Below are 18,385 nucleotides of genomic sequence, written 5' to 3' on the forward strand. Positions count from 1 at the left end.
GAAAAATCATGGAAAATGGGGGGAAATTGGGAAAAAATCCGGGGAAATGTGGGAAAAAAAAGGGGGAAATCTGGGAAAATGGGGAAAAATCCGAGAAAATGGGGGCGAAATGGGGAAAAATCTGGGGAAAATTCGGAAAATGGGGAAAAATCGGGGAAAATGTGAAAAAATTGGGAAAAACTGTGGGAAAATGGGGGAAATGAGGAGAAATCCGTGAAAATGGGGGAAAATGAGGAAAAATGTGTGAAAATGGGAAAAATGGGAAAAAAAATCTGGAAAAATGGGGAAAATCGGGAAAAATCAAGAAAAATGTGGGAAAATGTGGGAAAATGTGGGAAAATGTGGGAAAATGTGGGAAAATCTGGAGAAAAATCTGAGAAAATGTGGGAAAAATCTGGGAAAATGTGGGAAATTCTGGGAAAAGTGGATGAAAAATCTGGGAAAAATCCGGGAAAATGGGGAAAAATAGGGAAAAATCTTGGAAAATCTGGGAGAAATCTGGGAAAATGGGGACAAACTGGGGGGGAAATGCTGGAAATTCTGGGGAAAATGGGGGGAATGGAGAAAAATGGGAAAAAATCCCAGAAAATGGGGAAAAATGGGGAAAGATTTAAAAAAATGGGAAAAAATCCTGGGAAAATCTGGGCAAAATGGGGGAAAATCTGGGAAAAATGAGGAAAAATCTGGGAAAATGTGGAAAAAATGGGAGAAAATCCTGGAAATGGGGAAAAATGGAGAAAGATAAAAAAAATTTTGGAAAAATGGGGAAAATCTGGGAAATTCTGGGAAAAATCCAGGAAAATGGGGGAAGAAATCTGGGCAAATCTGGGAAAAATGTGAGAAAAAATCGGGGAAAATGTGGAAAAAATGGGAAAAATAACCTGGGAAAATCTGGAGAAAAATGTGTGAAAATGTGTGAAACTGTGGGAAAAATGTGGAAAAAATGTGGAAAAATCTGGGAAAATGGGGGGGAAATCTGGGAAAATCTGGACAAAATGGGGAAAAATCTGGGAAAATGGGGGAAAAATGGGAAAAAATCTGGGAAAATGTGGAAAATTGGGAAAAATCTGGAAACTGGGGGGGAAATGGGGAAAAATTCAGGAAAATGTGGAAAAATGGGGGAAAATCCGGGAAAAATGTGGAAAATGGGGGGAAATGTGGAAAAATGGGGAAAAATGTGGAAAAACTGGGTTAAACTGGGAGGAACTGGGAGAAACTGGGCCAGAGGGAAAGGGATGTTGCCATGGAAATGTGAGCCCGCCCCTCCCCCACCCGGCCCAGGGCCCACGGCGGGGGGAACTGGGTTAAACTGGGACATACTGGGAGGCACTGGGCGGGACACTGGGAGTTACTGGGAGCTACTGGAAGCTACTGGGGGGGTCACTGGGGTTACTGGGATGGACACTGGAGTTACTGGGAGCTACTGGGGGGGTCACTGGGGTTACTGGGATGGACACTGGGGTTACTGGGAGCTACTGGGGGGGTCACTGAGGTTACTGGGAGCTACTGGGGGGCTTACTGGGAGTTCCTGGGAGCTACTGGGGTGGACACTGGGGTTACTGGGAGTTACTGGGATGGACACTAGGATTACTGGGAGTTACTGGGAGCTACTGGGATAGACACTGGGGTTACTGGGAGCTACTAGGAGCTACTGGGGGGGTCACTGGGGTTACTGGGGGGGTCACTGGAGATACCGGAGGCATTACTGGGGTTACTGGGAGCTACTGGGAGCCACTGGGAGCGGCCCATCCCCCTCCCTCCCCAAGGTCACCCCAAGGACACGGAGGGGGGGGAGGGGGGGAAGCCCTGCCCCCTCCCAGTCCCTCCCAGTCCCTCCCAGTTCCCTCCCAGTCCCTCCCAGTACCTGAACTGGTCACACTGGGAGCGGCTCCAGGTCCCCCCTCCAGTTTGGGCCCCCGGGGCTATTTTTGGGACCCGGTGACGTCACGGGGGGGGAGGGGCCTCGAGGGGGCGGCCCCTCCCCTCTCCCTTCCCAGTACAGACCAGTAAGGGACCAGTAACGGCCCCAGTGGGGGGGGGAGGGGAAGGAGGGAACACTGAGGGTGGGGATGGAGCAGGATGGTCCTTGAGCATGGGGGAAGGGCAGGAGGTTCCCTGAGGGTGGGGGAAGGGCAGGACCGTCCCTGAGGGTGGGGGAGTGGTAGGCGGGTCCCTGAGGGTGGGGGAGGGGCAGGAGGGACCCCGAGGTGGGGGGAGGGGCAGGGAGGGTCCTGAGGGTTGGGGAGGGGCAGGGAGGGACCCCGAAAGTGAAGGAGGGACCCTGAGGGTCCCTGAGGGTGGGGGAAGGGTAGGAAGTTCCCCGAGGGTGGGGGAGGGGCAGGAGAGTCTCTGAGGTTGGGGGAGGGGTCCTGAGGGCCCCTGAAGGTGGGGGAGGGGCAGGGAGGGCTCCTGAGAGTGGGGGAGGGGTAGCAGGTTCACTGGGGGGAGGGGAAGGAAGGGACCCTGAGGGTGGGGGAGGGACAGGAGGGACCCTGAGGGTTGGGGAGGTGCAGGAAGGGGGGGGAGGGGCTCTGGGGGGGCCCTTAAAGGTGGGGGGAGGGGCTGAAAGTGGGTCCATCATTGGGAGGGGACACGCCCACCCAAAACCCAGTAAGTCCCAGTTGAGCTCCCAGTTCAGGGAGGGGGAGAGGATGCAAAAGACACGCCCACTTGCAGAGGCTATGGCCATCTTGGGATGGGACACGCCCACCAGGGAGAGACCACGCCCACCTAAAGAAGGGACACGCCCACCCCCAAACCACTAAGTCCCAGCTGAGTTCTACCTTAACTGGTCCTTACTGGTCCCACCACCCCATTCTGCGTTCCAGTGACCCGTACTGGTCCATACTGGTTTATACTGGTCTATCCTGGTTTATACTGGTCTGTACTGGTCTGACCTTGATGGAGATGCTGAAGTGCCCCCAACCCCCTTAACTGGTCCTTACTGGTCCCACCACCCCATTCCGTGTTCCAGTGACCCGTACTGGTTTATATTGGTCTATACTGGTCCATACTGGTTTATACTAATCTATACTGGTCTATACTGGTCTGTACTGGTCGGACATTGACGGAGATGCTGAAGTGCCCCCAACCCCCTTAACTGGTCCTTACTGGTCCCACTGCCCCATTCCCCGTTCCAGTCACCTGTACTGGTCCATACTGGTTTATACCGGTTTATACTGGCCCATACTGGTCTATACGGGTCTATACTGGTTTATCCTGACCTGACCTTGATGGAGATGCTGAAGTGCCCCCAACCCCCTTAACTGGTTCTTACTGGTCCCACCACCCCATTCCCCATTCCAGGGACCCGTACTGGTTTATACTGGTTTATACTGGTCTGTACTGGTCTGACCTTGATGGAGATGCTGAAGTGCCCCCAACCCCCTTAACTGGTCCTTACTGGTCCCACTGCCCCATTCCCCATTCCAATGACCCGTACCGGTCTGTACTGGTTTATACTGGTCTATACCGGTCTATACCAGTCCATACTGGTCTATACTGGTTTATACTGGTCTGTACTGGTCTGACCTTGACGGAGATGATGAAGCACCCCCAACCCCCTTAACTGGTCCTTACTGATCCCACCACCCCATTCCCTGTTTCAGTGACCCGTACTGGTTTATATCGATTTATACTGCTCTACCCTGGTTTATACTGGTCTATACTGGTCCATACTGGTTTGTACCGGTCTGTACTGGTCTGACCTTGATGGAGATGCTGAAGTGCCCCCAACCCCCTTAACTGGTCCTTACTGGTCCCACCACCCTGCTCGCTGTTCTAGTGACCTGTACTGGTCCATACTGGTCCATACTGGTCCGTACTGGTTTTTTACTGGTCTATACTGGTCTATACTGGTCTATACTGGTCTACACTGGTCTATACTGGTCTATAATGGTGTGTTGGTTTAAAAGTGAACCAACAGGGGGATAAACTCAACTCAAAGGAGAGATTATAAGTCAGAATAACAATTTATTAAAATAATACAGTAAGTACAATAATACAAACAAACAATTGGTCTCAACCCACAAAAACCCAAATGTATAACCCAGTGCCCTGGGGCATGAACAAAGTGGTGTTCCTTGGGCCCTGTTTGAGTCCAAAGTAAAGGGAGAGGGGAAGGGCCTGCTGGTGGGAGAGCTGCTGCCGTCTGGCCAGAACTGGTGATCGCAGTCCAGTGGTGGTCTAAGTCCGGTTGAGAGCGATGAGATGCAGCCTTCTTCTGGATCCCACGAGTGGGTTGAAAAATGTTCCAAAACTCCAAGATTATATATCCTCCAGTTCAGGCAGGAATGTTCAGTGCTCCCCTCAGGGTGGGGAGTTCCACAAAGGGTGTGAGGACAGAAACATCCTCCTATCTCACAGGCCTCTTAACACCTAGTTTATAGCCTGAGAAGTCAGGCTCTATGGGCAGAGGGTGCGAATAGTCTATTGACAACAATAGTCTAGTTTCTGGGAAATGACATGGAAGGCTATAGAATACAGTTTTGGGTTACACCCACCATGATGAACTGATCTCAGCTGTCCTAACTAGGACAAATGGTCTGACCTTGATGGAGATGCTGAAGTGCCCCCAACCCCCTTAACTGGTCCTTATCGGTCCCACTGCCCCATTCCCCATTCCAGTGACCCATATTGGTCTATACTGGTCCATACTGGTTTATACTGGTCTATACCGATCTATACTGGTCTATGCTGCTCTGTACTGGTCTGACCTTGATGGAGATGCTGAAGTGCCCCCAACCCCCTTAACTGGTCCTTACTGGTCCGACCGCCCTGCTCCCCATTCCATTGACCCATACTGGGTCGTGGTGGCAAGAACCCCAGCAGGAGCCAGGTGGGGTCTTCCTGCCATTGGATGAGTGCTCTGGGAGGTCAGGGCTGCTCACAGATCCAGATCACAGCAGCACATTTCCAAGAGCACTGTCAAATGGGAAGGGCAAAGCACAATTATTAGGAAGGAATGGAGCTTTTCTCAGTCTGTGTTTCCAGTTTCCTACTCCTGAGGAATCTGGGGGTTGAGAAATGGAAAAGAAACTCTCATGTTGGACAAGTCACTGAGACTCCTGAGCTGTAACTTGGAATGCACAAGTGCTTCTGTAAGCAACTTCCTAAAGTGCTTTCGGTCTCTGCTCTGCTTTTGACAGAAGCAGCATCACTTCTGCTGGACCCATCTGTTTTTTCTTTATCTGCCCTTTTCCACCTGCCTAAGGTTTCTCTCAGGTCAAAGTGAGAGCACAGACATTTGGATGGAGTGCTGACAGGGAAGTCATGAATGGATTTCTGATATTGAATCTACTGTTTTGAAATCAGAAAATGTGGTGCTGAAGTCATCGTTAGCCTTTGAGAGGGAAACGGGAGAAAAATCGGATAAACTTGTTGCTAAAAATGAGCTGCTTCAAACTGAGGTTGACCACCTTCCAAGTCTTGTTGCGCCAGAGTGCAGAGAGAAAACTGTTGCTAAAAAAACAGGCTCCTGGTTTGGTCAGGCAACTTCATAAACCAGTGTCTTACCCTGGCATTGAGACTTGGGAAACCACAGAGAACCCTGATTCTAAGTCTCAGGAGAGAAAGAAACAAGGAGAATTTGAAGTTCAGCTGATGTTTCTAGAGTCTCCCAACTTTCCTCACATTAATGAAAATAGAGTGTGTGATCCCTGTGATAATGAACAAAGGGAAGATTATTCTTTACCTCCCTCAATTTCCTTTGTGCCTGATACTGAATCCACTAAAAACCCTTGGACTCAAAAAGAGAACCCGACCCAGAAAACAACTCAATTCATTCTGATTCAAGTGGTTAAAGAGCAGAAGCATTATGGCGATAAACCTGGACAAATTAAAAGCCTACCAGTGAAATCCTATCAATATATCACATACCTTGGGATTCCACTTTGTTCTCATCAACAGTTAATACAATTTCCAATGGATATGGGGACAAAATGTTCGCAGCAAAATGCCAAAGATGGGATTAAAACCCAGACGAAAAAGAATTAAAATCACTGGAGAAAAAGAAGAAACCAGTCTTCAACCAAGAGCTTCACCCTGTTACTGTTTTGTTGATATTACCTTTTTGCTTTTTATTCTAATAATCATATTGTATGTTAAAATTTGGATGATTATGAAACAGTCAGCTCACTGATTACCCCCATCAATACTAGACGATGCCCGCAGTATACACCCGTCCCAGCCCCTCCAGGAGCCCTCAAATCCCATCCTGGTCCCACAGGACACTCCCAACTTCCCCTCAAACACTCCGAGGGCCCCAGATTGACTCCCAGATCCAGAAAACTCTTGCTGCCTGCCCATGGAGTGCCCATTGTGGCCCACCAACTGCACCACAAAGCCAAAGCTTCCAGGCTTTCTTTCCTGGGAATTAGGGCTGTTGTTTCCTATTTTCAGCCATGCCTCCCAACTGATAGCCCAACTCCCAAACTGCTAGCATGCCTGTTGATACAGAATTGTTAAAATAAACCTTGCCAGTATATGTTTTCAGACACCGATTATTTAGTGTTGTTTCACTTTAATCCACCCCAAGGGAATTATTAATAAAAACCTGAGTTACCCCCTCTCCCCTTTTCCTGGGGCGGGTTGTAACACCAATCAGCACTGACTCCGCCCAGTAGGTATAGCAAAGGAAGTTTCCTTTTGGTTTAGGGTTTAGTGTTAGGGTTAGGGTTAGGGTTTAAGGTTAAGGTTAGTGTTAGGGTTAGGGTTAGGTTTTGAGTTAGGGTTAGGGTTAGAAAGGGTTAGGGTTAGGGTTAGGAAATTTAGGGTTAGAGTTAGAGTTAGCAAAAGTTAGGGTTAGGGTTAGGGTTAGGTTTAGGGTTAGCAAAAGACAGGGTTACTGTTAGGGCTAGGGTTAGGGTTAGGGTTACGGTTAGGGTTAGGGGTATGGGTAAGGGTTAGGGTTAGGAAGAATTTGTCTCAGTGCACGATCTAACAATCGCGGTTTTAACCCATTCTGGACACGCAGCGGTGCCCAATATGCCCCTCTCAGGCTATAAGCCCGATTCAGTGCCCACCGCTGTGAGAATCTTTTGCTTTTTCTCTTGGGTCTCTGCTTTTGCTGTTGCTGTTCAGTTGTGTGTCTGGCAGAATACCCACCGCCGTCCAGTATGTACTCTACTTCTATAGAGCACTGTCCTCTAACCCCAACATTAAAAGAGAGACTGGAAGCTATGCGCAAACCCTGTTCCCTAACCCTAACCCTAACCAAGAGACTGCAAGCTATGCGCAAACCTTTTTCCCTAACCCTAACCTTAAAAGTGAGAATGCAAGCTATGCGCAAACCCTTTTCCCTAACCCTAACCCTAAAAACGAGACTGCAAGTTATGCGCAAACCCTCTTCCCTAACCCTAACCTTAAAAAAGGAGACTGCAAACTATGCGCAAACCCTTTTCCCTAACCCTAACCTTAAAAAAGAGACTGCAAACTATACGCAAACCCTTTTCTCTGAACCTAACCTTAAAAAAGAGACTGCAAGCTATGCGCAAACCCGATTCCCTGACCCTAATCCTAAAAAAGCGAATGCAAGCTATGTGCAAACCCTGTTCCCTAACCTTAACCTTAAAAAAGAGACTGCAAGCTATGCACAAAACCAGTTCCCTAACCCTAACTTTAAAAAAGAGACTGCAAGCTACTAGGGTTAGGGTTAGGGTAAGGGTTAGGGTTGGGGTTAGGGTTTAGGGTTAGGGTTAGGGTTAGGGATAGGGTAAGGGTTAGGGTTAGGGTTGGGGTTAGGGTTAGGGTTAGTCAGAATCTGTCTCAATGCGCGATCTAACTATCGCGGGTTTACCCCATTCCAGGAACACAGTGGTGCCCAGTAAACCCCTCTCGGGCTATAAGCCCGATTCAGTGCCCACCGCTGTCAGAATCTTTTGCTTTTTCTCTTGGGTCTCTGCTTTTGCTGTTGCTGTTCTGTTGCGTGTCTGGCAGAATACCCACGGCCGTCCGCTATGTACTCTGCTTCGATAGAGCACTGGCCCCGCCCACTGGGTGGAGTCAAGAGGTGGAGTCCGTGTTGATTGTTCTGCGTCACTGGCTCCGCCTACTGGGCGGAGTCAGTGCTGATTGGTGTTACAACCTGCCCCAGGAAAAGGGGAGAGGGGGTAACTCAGGTTTTTATTAATAATTCCCTTGGGGTGGATTAAAGTGAAACGACACTAAATAATCGGTGTCTGAAAACATATACTGGCAAGGTTTATTTTAACAATTCTGTATCAACAGGCATGCTAGCTGTTTGGGTGCTGTCCTACCACAATGTGACAGAGAGATAACCTTTGGGGGGGGGAAAGAAAATGCATAGGGGAGAGAAAGGCAGGAGAAGAGCAAGGGAGAGTAAGAGAAAGAAAAACTGAGAGTGGACAGATGTATATAGTCACCGCCCACGGGGTCCAGCGATGCTTCCATGTCTGTCAGTTGAAGTGGTGGCCTTGATCTGCCGGGGGTGAAGGAGGGAAGTCCCCATACTCCAAGAAGTTATGAGTTATAGCCATGATTAGTGTCACGGACCATGCCTCGAGCCTCCAACATCTCGAGGGTTGCAGTCTCTCTTCTAAGATTAGGGAACAGGCTTTGGGCATAGCTTGCAGTTTCTGTGTGGACCAATTGTCAGAGACTGAAATGGTTAATGATTTATGCATTCTAGGAGACTTTTCAGGCTTTTGACTTGCATGATACCTCTGATGAGCAGTCGGGCCCCTCCCTCCCTCCAGTGCTGACGGTGTGAAGCCCTGAAAAGGCAAGAGCTGAGCTTACAGGCTTTTGACTGTTGATATATCTGATGAGGAATCAGGCCCCTCCCTCCCTCTGCTATGAGATGTTAGGGTTAGGGTTAGGGTTAAGGTTAGCAAGGGTTAGGGTTTAGGTTTTAGGATTTACGGTTTGGGGTTTAAGGTTGGGGTGTGGGTTTGGGTTAGGGTTTAGTTTTAGGGTTAGGATTAGGGTTAGGCAGAATCGGTCTCAATGCGCGATCTAACAATCGCGGGCTTAGCCCATTCCAGACACGCAGCGGTGCCCAATAAGCCCCTCTGGGGTTATAAGCCCGATTCACTGCCCACCGCTGTCAGAATCTTTTGCTTTTTCTCTTGGATGTCTGCCATTTTTATTGCTGTTCTGTTGCGTGTCTGGTAGAATACCCACCGGTATGTACTCTGCTTCTATAGAGCACTGGCCCCGCCCACAGGGTGGAGTTAAGAGGTGGAGTCAGTGCTGATTGTTCTGCGTCACTGACTTTGCCTACTGGGCGGAGTCAGTGCTGATTGGTCCACACAGTAACTGCAAGCTATGCGCAAACCCTTTTCCCCAACACTAACCCTAAAAAAGAGACTACAAGCTATGCGCAAACCCTTTTCCCTAACCCTAACCCTAAAAAAGAGACTGCAAGCTATGTGCAAACCCGGTTCCCTAACCCTAAAAAAAACCTGCAAGCTATGCGCAAACCCTTTTCCATACCCCTCACCTTAAAAAAGAGACTGCAAACTACTTAGGTTAGATTTAGGGTTAGGGTTAGGGTTAGGGTTAGGGTTTAGGGTTAGGGTTAGGGTTAGGGTTAGGGTTAGGTTTTGAGTTAGGGTTAGGGTTAGGAATGGTTAGGGTTAGGGTTAGGAAATTTAGGGTTAGAGTTAGCAAAAGTTAGGGTTAGGGTTAGGGTTAGGTTTAGGGTTAGCAAAAGACAGGGTTACTGTTAGGGTTAGGGTTAGGGTTAGGGTTATGGGTAAGGGTTAGGGTTAGGAAGAATTTGTCTCAGTGCACGATCTAACAATCGCAGTCTTAGCCCATTCCGGACACGCAGCGGTGCCCAATAAGCCCCTCTCAGGCTATAAGCCCGATTCACTGCCCACCGTTGTCAGAATCTTTTGCTTTTTCTCTTGGGCCTCTGCTTTTGCTGTTGCTGTTCTGTTGCGTGTCTGGCAGAATACCCACCGCCGTCCAGTATGTACTCTGCTTCTATAGAGTACTGTCCCCTAACCCCAACATTAAAAGAGAGACTGGAAACTATGCGCAAACCCTGTTCCCTAACCCTAACCAAGAGACTGCAAGCTATGCGCAAACCTTTTTCCCTAACCCTAACCTTAAAAGTGAGAATGCAAACTATGCGCAAGCCCTTTTCCCTAACCCTAACCCTAAAAACGAGACTGCAAGTTATGCGCAAACCCTTTTCCCTAACCCTAACCTTAAAAAAGAGACTGCAAACTATGCGCAAACCCTGTTACCTAACCCTAACCTTAAAAAAGAGACTGCAAGCTATACGCAAACCCTTTTCTCTGAACCTAACCTTAAAAAAGAGACTGCAAGCTATGCGCAAACCCGATTCCCTGACCCTAATCCTAAAAAAGTGAATGCAAGCTATGTGCAAACCCTGTTCCCTAACCTTAACCTTAAAAAAGAGACTGCAAGCTATGCACAAAACCAGTTCCCTAACCCTAACTTTAAAAAAGAGACTGCAAGCTACTAGGGTTAGGGTTAGGGTTAGGGTTAGGGTTAGGGTAAGGGTTAGGGTTGGGGTTAGGGTTTAGGGTTAGGGTTAGGGTTAGGGTTAGGCTTAGGGTTCGGGTTAGGGTTAAGGTTAGGGTTAGGGTAAGGGTTAGGGGTTAGGGTTGGGGTTAGGGTTAGGGTTAGTCAGAATCTGTCTCAATGCGCGATCTAACTATCGCGGGTTTACTCCATTCCAGGAACGCAGTGGTGCCCAGTAAACCCCTCTCGGGCTATAAGCCCGATTCAGTGCCCACCGCTATCAGAATCTTTTGCTTTTTCTCTTGGGTCTCTGCTTTTGCTGTTGCTGTTCTGTTGCGTGTCTGGCAGAATACCCACGACCGTCTTGTATGTACTCTGCTTCTATAGAGCCCTGGCCCCGCCCACTGGGTGGAGTCAAGAGGTGGAGTCCGTGTTGATTGTTCTGCGTCACTGACTCCGCCTACTGGGCGGAGTCAGTGCTGATTGGTGTTACAACCCGCCCCAGGAAAAGGGGAGAGGGGGTAACTCAGTGTCATGGTTTGAGATAGTCCCCAAATCCAATTCCCTAGCTCCATTCCCCCTCCCACATCTCAGCCTAACGTGAGATGGGTTTTTCCAGACAAAACACACGAGACTCAAAGTGGGGGAAAGGGAATATATTACAATGACTGTACAAATAAATACCATATCACATTATACACGTGATCACAACTATCTCTACCATGACATATAGTATTTACAGTGGATCAGATCTCTTCTCCCCTCCAAATAAAAGTCCAGGAGGGAAAGAAGGACAGATCCCTTCCAGTCCTTAAGCAGTAGCATCTTCTGAGGCAGCAGTCTATCTGTCTTCTCCACATGCAGCAGCTGATAACTGGCTTTCTGCCAGCACTCACGAGGGAGGTATTCAAGCCTCTCTCGGCCCCATCGCCTCCAACCGAGGGGTCTTCCGTGGGCTTCATAACCCCAGACAAGGTCGTATCACCACATCATATCACGAAGACACAGGGGGGTCTTTGTGACGGTCTGGTATCTCTTGCAGGGCCTCTGTGCCCTGTCTCTCAGGCTGCCACCGTGGCAGCAGTGCAAGGAGGGGGAGCCAAGGTCAACTCCCCCCGCATTCCATCTGGCCATCCCGGTCCAGCTCCGGGACGTCTTTTGAGCTTCTTAGCTCCTCTCTCTCTCTGGTGCTGCATGTCCAAAACTGCTCTCCAAAATAGGAGTCCATGTCCCTCTTCTCCAAGAGGGGTCTCAAGGGAGTTTTAGGGGATCTGGTACAGTCTTACCCTCAGAACTCTGTCTCTCAGGCTGCTGGCTCTCTTTCTCCTCGGCTCTCTTTCCAGGAGTCTTCTTTGGTGCTGCATGTTGTTTCTGCTGCTCCCCCGGTTCAGGTTCTTATCTCTGGTTCTCTGCCAACGTTTCTCTGGTCAGTGCCGGCTGCTGCTCTGCGCCCATGGAGAAAACATCTCCCGGCATAACTGCAGGCACCTAGCCCAGCTTATGCTGTTCCAGGTCCCTGCAGCCCCCAGACAGGGGCTGGGAGGGCCCAGAGGGCCCAAGGGGCTTAGAGTCCCTTCCTCGTGGCTCACAACATGGCCACCTCTCCTCAACAACCAAACTACAACTCATCTTTTCCGGTGAGCTTGTGGGATGTTGACATTTTGCAGGAGCGCCCATTGGACAGAACTCCAAAACTTCCAGGGGTTTCCACCCCTTGGGGTCTACCACTTTTCTTAGCCTCTGGGGGAAAACAAGATTGAAACCACGACACTCAGGTTTTTATTAATAATTCCCTTGTGGTGGATTAAAGTGAAACGACACTAAATAATCGGTGTCTGAAAACATATACTGGCGAGGTTTATTTTAACAATTCTGTATCAACAGGCATGCTAGCAGTTTGGGTGCTGTCATACCACAATGTGACACAGAGATAACCTTTGGGGGGGGAAAGAAAATGCATAGGGGAGAGAAAGGCAGGAGAAGAGCAAGGGAGAGTAAGAGAAAGAAAAACTGAGAGTGGACAGATGTATATAGTCACCGCCCACGGGGTCCAGCGATGCTTCCATGTCTGTCAGTTGAAGTGGTGGCCTTGATCTGCCGGGGGTGAAGGAGGGAAGTCCCCATACTCCAAGAAGTTATGAGTTATAGCCATGATTAGTGTCACGGACCATGCCTCGAGCCTCCAACATCTCGAGGGTTGCAGTCTCTCTTCTAAGGTTAGGGAATAGGTTTTGGGCGTAGCTTGCAGTTACTGTGTGGACCAATTGTCAGAGACTGAAATGGTTAATGATTTATGCATTCTAGGAGACTTTTCAGGCTTTTGACTTGCATGATACCTCTGATGAGCAGTCGGGCCCCTCCCTCCCTCCAGTGTTGACGGTGTGAAGCCCTGAAAAGGCAAGAGCTGAGCTTACAGGCTTTTGACTGTTGATATATCTGATGAGGAATCAGGCCCCTCCCTCCCTCTGCTATGAGATGTTAGGGTTAGGGTTAGGGTTAAGGTTAGCAAGGGTTAGGGTTTAGGTTTTAGGGTTTACGGTTTGCATTCCTGGAATGGGGTAAACCCACGATAGTTAGATCGCGCATTGAGACAGATTCTGACTAACCCTAACCCTAACCCCAACCCTAACCCCTAACCCTTACCCTAACCCTAACCTTAACCCTAACCCGAACCCTAAGCCTAAGCCTAACCCTAACCCCAACCCTAACCCTTACCCTAACCCTAACCCTAACCCTAACCCTAGTAGCTTGCAGTCTCTTTTTTAAAGTTAGGGTTAGGGAACTGGTTTTGTGCATAGCTTGCAGTCTCTTTTTTAAGGTTAAGGTTAGGGAACAGGGTTTGCACATAGCTTGCATTCACTTTTTTAGGATTAGGGTCAGGGAATCGGGTTTGCGCATAGCAACACTAACCCTAAAAAAGAGACTGCAAACTATGCGCAAACCCGGTTCCCTAACCCTCAAAAAACCCCTAACCCTAACCCTAACTCTAACCCTAACCCTAAACCCTAACCCCAACCTTAAACCTAACCCTAACCCTAAACCTAACCCTAACCCTAACCCTAACCCTGATTCTAAGTCTGAGGAGAGACAGAAACCAGGAGACTTTGAAGTTCAACTGATGTTTCTACAGTCTCTCAGCTTTCCTCACATTAATGAAAATTGGCTCATTGAGGATAATGAGGATGCAGCTTCTGCTATGGGGAATTCTAAGCATTCTGGGGTCGGTAAGACAACCTGGTAAGTAACACTTGAGTGAATGGGGGGTTGTCTTGGGGGCTTGTTTCCCTTCTCTTTTCTGTCTCTTGGTTTCTCATTTTGTTTGCTACTTTCTTTGGAATAAATGTTGTTTTGTTCAGCTTTCAACTGTGTACTGGTTTCAGTTTTGGCAATCTCCCTGCTGCCACGGCCCAGGGGGATGGGAAATAGGACTGAGCACTGCAATAACGGTTCTTGGCGCAGTTGAGGGTTCGTGCAGCAATGCCACTTTATTCAGGGACAACAGGGGTTTAAATAAGGGGTTTAAAGTCTGAGGGGAGGATTCTGAACTGGGGAGGAGCATGGGACTGACAACTCAGGGAAAAGTGTGATAGGGAGACAGGGAAAAGGTGGGTGGAACTTCGGAGTTCCTCTTTACCTCTTTATTCCTGACGGGGTACTGCGATCCCCCTACACCGCTGACTCTGATGTTAGTGGTCTGGGCTGGCCAGCCGTACGGCCAGTCCTTGGAGGCAATTATGGTGACATCCGCCCCCATGTCGAGTAACCCTTCCACCTTGACTTTCTGAGGGTGCCTAGGTTGAGAAAAGTAGATGAGACATGTTAGAAGAGGGCGAGAGGTCTTCACTGAGGTTGTCCAGTGGACTTCCCTCAGTGATCCCTCCCTCCGCTCCTCATCTGGGGACACCACGCAGAGCAGCTCGTCGGTGGAGACCATCTTCGCCACGGGGAAGCGGTCCTCCAACTGCACGGGAGGGAGATGCACAGTTAGGCATATAGCTATATTTGTGTTCGTCAGTCCCGTCAGGAGAGTAGGCACTACAATTATTCCCTTAGCCACTGCTGAAAAGTGCGATATCATCAGGTAAGTCTTATCTGGATCGACCGGGGCAGATGGTCTAACCCTGGCCTGCTCATAGGAGCTTAGGTGAGTAGACGGGTGAGTAACGGAAAGGATTATCCAATTTAGGGGAACACACTGGTTTTTAACTGAGATAGGGTCTGCTGAATTTAAAGGATCACACTGAACGCGAATGAGGTCTGTCAGAGGCTCTTGGGTAATGGGGTAGCTGGGTGCGGTGTTGGGCGCAGGATGGAGCGGAGAGCAGGGGTTATTTGTGTCGTCGCACCCCCCTGGGCGCTCTGCTCCCCGTTTCCCTGATGTTCACAGGAGCAAGGGCGAAGATCGGGCAAAGATTGGAAGGTTACCCTTTTCCTCAGCTCTGGGGACCTCCTGGGGGGAAGGGGTTCACCATTGATATTGGTCATTGACCTACAACTAGAAGACCAATGGCGGCCCTTCCCACACCTCCGACATAGGGTCTTAGGCAAATTTGGTTCGGGGACTAACTTAGGACAATGTTTTTTGAAGTGTCCCTTTTCACCACAATTGAAACATGATTGGGGACCCATGAAAGTGGCAGCCAATAGACGCGCTTTATGGGAATTAGAACCTATATTTTTACAAGCGTCTATCATTTCGAGTAGGGAGGGATCCTTTAACATCTTCAAAGCTTTCTGACAGTCCTCATTCGCCTTTTTGATAACCAATTTATTGAATAAAATTTCCTGGCTCTCTTTTTGGTGGACCTGCCTGCTGATTGCTTCTTTTAGCCTGGTTATGAATTCTACAAAAGGTTCTTTTGGGCCTTGGTTAATAAGTGTGAAAGAAGGCGTCTGCACATAGGCATCTGTCACCCTTTTCACGGCCTCTAATGCCAATTCTTTAGTCGCTTCTAAAAATTTGGGGTCAATTCGAGTTTGATCCCCCCTACTTGAATAGTTCCCCTTCCCATAGAGCATGTCTATTGCCTGCTGAATTGGGATTCCCCTTCTTTCCATTTTGTCATTGACATATGCAGTGATTAATTTTTTCCATTCTGCCTCAAATACTGAGGACTGTACTGTTGTAAAGAGTCCTCCTATAACTGCTCTTATGTTGTAACGTATCAGCTTATAAGCCAGGAAGAAGGATTCTAGCAACTCGATGGTGAAGGGTGCCCCCAATCCATACTCGACGATGACCTTTTTCATATCTCTTAGCATGGGGTACAATATTGGTCGCCACTTGTCGTGACGAGGGAAGAATGAGACGCTCAATATGAGAATCAGCAAACTTCGTTTATTGATCATTGCTAACAGCTTAATATATGCTTTATAATTAGTTCATACATATTGCAAAAGCTAAGCTCATTATTGGTTCTGCTTAAATGTTGATCTCACCTCTTACTCATTTCTTTGTTGACACAGGTGGTACTCAGTTGCTTTTTGTTTTGCTAATCACAATGTCCTGTTTACCAACCAGCTAACAGGGTACAAGGGCACTGTAACCTCGCTATCTAAGATGTTCCCACGGCCTAGGCAAGCCGTGTTCTATAGCCAATTCCCTACAGCCACTCTGGGGCCCTTCCTTCCTCTACATAGATGGGAAATGCTTTTAGGAATTCAGTGTCTTTAGCGCTAGCAGCCTCCTCCCTGAAGGCTCTCCAGATATCTGGTAGCTTAAGCCGCCATTCAGGGGAGTGTTACATTAAGTCTATGTCCGGTTCAGGGTGGCGGCAGGCGGGGTAGGCCTCGGTGGTGTGAGGCCTATGGGCGCAGCCATCTTGCCGGAAGGAGGCCCTGACCTTCGCCTTGACCCTGTCCTTTGCCACCCTTCCGCCCCTTGAAGGTGATGTATCCGGGGAAGAGGCGGGGTTGGAGGAAGTGGGTGTGCTCGTGGGCATGCCGGGGGAGGGATCTCTGATGCAATCAGGTGGAGGCAGAGGCGGCCTGGAGGGTGGTGCTAAGGGAACCCGCCTCCTCCTTTCCTGCGCTGATTTTTCCCGCGGTGTCCCTTCCCGCCTTTTCTCTGCGTGGTCCCTGGGTCCCTCCTCCTCGACGCCATTTTGAATTCGGCGCGATGGTTTCTTCCCCCCCCTCCATCTTGTGTGTCTGTCTGCTCAGTGTCCGTCTCTGTCCGCTCAGTGTCTGTCTTGGGGAGGCTGATATTCTTGTTCATCATCTGGTGCTGTAGCACCATCAGAACTAACCTCCATGCCATGAGTGCCTCTTTAGCTATACGGTCCCCCTTATCGCTGTCCCGCCAGAGGCTGTAGCCTATGGCTTGCCACTGCTCTACGCTGGTGTCCTCGGCAAGCTGGTGACCCTTGTGGTCGAGCCATCTGGCGAGTGATTTTGCCAATTTTTTATCTAAGGGGTGACCGTGTTCTATTACAAAGTCTTTTAGGCGCCTGTATACGAATTTTTGGGAGGTTGAGAGTGTGAGTCCCATGTTGATGTTAGTCGGGTCTCAACAACAGTCTCTTGATGGAAAGTCCTCCCTTTGGTGTTCTGCCGGGCTGTGGGTGTTAGGGTAGGGTGAGGAATGTCCTCAGCAGTTCACCTGTCTGGTGCGTCGACCCGTGCAGCTACCGCTGAGCCCACAGCCGTCCGCTCTGCTGAGGAGGACCGACGGGGACGATCGCCTCTCCTGGTGTCGCCTGAACCCAGGTGAGGACACAGGAGTTCTCTCAATATGAGAGTCCTCAACTGTGCCCCACGTTGGGCGCCACTTGCCATGGTCCGGGGGGATGGGAAATGGGACCGAGCACTGCAATAACGGTTCTTGGCACAGCCGAGGGTTCGTGCAGCAATGCCACTTTATTCAGGGACAACAGGGTTTTAAATAAGGTAAGTCTGAGGGGAGGATTCTGAACTGGGGAGGAGCATGGAACTGACAACTCAGGGAAAAGTGTGATAGGGAGACAGGGAAAAGGCGGGTGGAACTTCGGAGTCTCCAGGAGAAAGGGCCAATGGGAACTCTCTTTACACTGCAGCAAACTGTAGCCAATCAGTGGCAGAGGAGCAGGAAAGCAGGGGAGGACAGGGTGACAAACAACTTTGGGCAGGAAAATCTGAGGGAGAAAGGGGAACAATATGGAGGTATAACAAACTTCATAAAAATTCAACAGTAAACTGGGGTACATAAAACTCCATGACAATACAGCAATAAACTGGGGTAAAACTGGGGAACAACTGTCAGTCCGGTGGATGAATTGTCCAGTGTATAAAAGTCCATCTAGTTCCCATAGATGCTTCTCCATGCCACATATCTTTCCCAATTGGTTTTTTCTTCCACCACACCCTGCTACATGTAAACATAACAAACGACAGCATCAGCAGATGTCTTTCCATTCCTCTTTCCCTTCCCATTCTCCGTTCCTCTTCCCTTCCCATTCCCACAGCCAACACACTATTTCACTTCTCACTTTAACAAAGCTCTTTTCTCCTTCAAGCCCCTCAAAGGTGCCAAGGCCACATAGGAGGCCACACACAAACAGTACTCCTCTTCCCACTTGACTACACCTTCTCCCTCACTCTTCTACAGGGAACACCAGGAATCTGCTCGCAGAGGCCTCTCCTTTCCCATCAGTAGCTCAGCACAAGGAGCTAAAGGAGCTCAAGCCTTAGGTCACAAGAGCTGACAGCGAGGAAACTTTGGGAGCAAACTAATGCTGCTAACACAGACCCAGCTGAATCCAGCACACAATCACAGAATCCAAGAGTCCTTCAGCTTGGAAAAGACCTCCAAGCTCACTGAGTCTTGTGCAGCCCCTCCCCGACCGCCTGCAGGGACTGGATGATGCTTTGCACAAGCACCAAAAGGAATGTTGTGAAAGCCATGGCCTGCAGGAGGACACAGAGAAGGGCTTGGTTGGGGCTGGGAAGGAGG

The 18,385-nt window shown here is 49.3% G+C and overlaps 1 long non-coding RNA gene across 1 annotated transcript in view; it reads left to right on the forward strand.

Moving 5' to 3' along the window:
* Positions 1-2,186: 2,186 nt before the first annotated feature.
* LOC127463695 (uncharacterized) overlaps positions 2,187-18,385 on the forward strand; it is a 31,553-nt gene continuing 15,354 nt past the window's right edge. The window contains exon 1 of the long non-coding RNA XR_007900914.1: positions 2,187-2,366. This is a non-coding gene — a long non-coding RNA (uncharacterized LOC127463695). The remainder of the gene's footprint in view (positions 2,367-18,385) is intronic.

The sequence above is a fragment of the Manacus candei genome, unplaced genomic scaffold, assembly GCF_025592945.1.
Source record: "Manacus candei isolate 608988 ecotype Guabito, Panama unplaced genomic scaffold, ASM2559294v1 h1tg000169l, whole genome shotgun sequence".
Taxonomy (NCBI): domain Eukaryota; kingdom Metazoa; phylum Chordata; class Aves; order Passeriformes; family Pipridae; genus Manacus; species Manacus candei.